Consider the following 1965-nt stretch of genomic DNA (forward strand, 5'->3'; position numbering starts at 1 on the left):
CTTCCTTTCCCATCTGCAAACCTGCCTTCGAATTTGCTTGAACGAATCTGCTCTCGTAGTAAAATATAAGGCAACTCCATTTAATTACTGTGCAAAGCGTTATAAAGTTTTTCTCCAACCTGGTTCTGATCAAATGCCATTCTGTTTGAGAGTATAGTTGCCGCGTTCTGATCCTTCCGTGAAAAGCAGTACCGCATTTGCATTCCTGCGTAGGCGGCCCGGTTCAAAGGCAGGGAAGAAGCTGATGCGCTGGTGTCCACAGCGCACCCCGAATTCCTGAACTTGTCTGTCTGTCAAACGTACCCCAAAGTCGACTCTGAAAGGCCTCGTTTGGAAGCTGTCTGTCGTTATTCAACGCGCGAGAGTTGGCACCAGAGGTCCTGAATCATGTTTTGGAGCAGTTCGCACGTTAATGGCTCATTCAATCAGCAACAGCAATGAAAACAACATACATTCTGAGAGGAACCTCCGGACCTGTGCTGTCATAGCGTCGCTAGTATTAAGGTGCGCCCCGAGATCTAAGCCATGTTGGAACTGAAACGGAGGAATCGACAGAGAGGCTACAGAATGACATCGCATCCATTTGGTTTTCTTTAATCACTGACGAGCAGGAAAATGTAAACGGGGAGGGCGAGTGTGGAAGCGTCGCAATTGCAGCTCTGGTGAAGCTCCTTCTTTGTGATTCACTCCGCAAACAGAGACGTGAAGGTGACTCAGGCGTGAGAGCTCTTCACATCGAGAACAAAAAGCAATCAAGGGCAGTTAGCACCTCTTCCGGAGTGGCGGTGGGGTGAGGTAATTACCTTTTGAGTTCTGTGACTATGTTCAGAAAGTGCCTTTTAGATTGAGGTGAACAGAGACTCCATTTCTAATAAGCACCATGGAAGTTGGAAAATTTATTGAGTCGCTTCTCGTCGATTCCCGCACAGGTTGGTCCCAGACTCAGTTGGTATCCATGTGGCTCATGTCCAGGAGTGAACATCTCTGCAGCAAATTGCACGGTTAAGGTAAAAGGCACGGAAAGTGGCATCTCGAACTGGCTCCGAGGTCAGAGCTTCCTCACGATGTGATCTGTCGTTCTCCGAATGTAATGCGACCTCCGGTTGTAGGGTAGAGAACTTTCATTGGTACCCTTATTCTGCAAAACAGACACAGTGACTGAAACGATGCTGCACGGTATGATTTGGAACACGGCCTGCTCAGCTTTGTGCATTTTCCTTGTAGTCCGGTGTGTTTCGTGTTACGTGTAAACGTGAAAGTCGTCCTGTTTGGTGAAATCATTTAGCAAAACAAGAATCGAAATTGCAGTAACGTCAAGCAGCTCATGGTTATTTGACCAAATCATAAGCGAACATATATTGTCACGCACTCACAGATACATTTGTAGCTGAAAAGAGTCCGAGAAGATAGACTCAGCTTACCATTGATTTTTGTCTGGATTGATGAGCTATCATTATCTGCTGCCAAATTGACATTGTAGCCGGGCACATCCCAGCAGATGTGCGAGTCGGAGAGGGATCATGGAACCCTTTTCATGTGACTTTGCATCTGTTGTTTTGCAGAGGCACAATTGGAAATGCAAGAAAACGGGCAGTGCGCCGGGCTGGTAGTGTGGCCGGATGGTAGTGTGGCCGAGCGGTCTAAGGTGCTGGATCCAAGTTCCAGCTTTGAAAGGGACGCGGGTTCGAATCCCGCCACTGCCATTTCTGCTGTTTAACTCCAATGCTGCAGCTTGTTAAAATGCTGTTTCGGTCCCCACTGTATTGATGTTGAAAACAAAAGTAAAATGGGTTTGCTTGCCGGGGAATTAATGCTTTTGCACCATTACACAAAAGATGCAGTATATTGACACCCAACGCTGCTTGCACAGATATTGACCCCTGGAAACAGCACTGTACACTCTCCTCGAGTCTGGAAAATAATTTGCTGCATTCCCAGTCTTACGCCTCTTTTCATTTCATTCGC

The 1965-nt window shown here is 47.1% G+C and overlaps 1 non-coding gene across 1 annotated transcript; it reads left to right on the plus strand.

Moving 5' to 3' along the window:
- The first annotated feature begins 1621 nt into the window (after positions 1 to 1621).
- Positions 1622 to 1703, plus strand: trnal-caa (transfer RNA leucine (anticodon CAA)). The gene has a single exon. It is a non-coding gene; the product is annotated as a tRNA-Leu (tRNA).
- Positions 1704 to 1965: the final 262 nt, after the last annotated feature.

This window comes from Chiloscyllium punctatum, chromosome 47, assembly GCF_047496795.1.
Source record: "Chiloscyllium punctatum isolate Juve2018m chromosome 47, sChiPun1.3, whole genome shotgun sequence".
NCBI classification, from domain to species: Eukaryota; Metazoa; Chordata; class Chondrichthyes; order Orectolobiformes; family Hemiscylliidae; genus Chiloscyllium; species Chiloscyllium punctatum.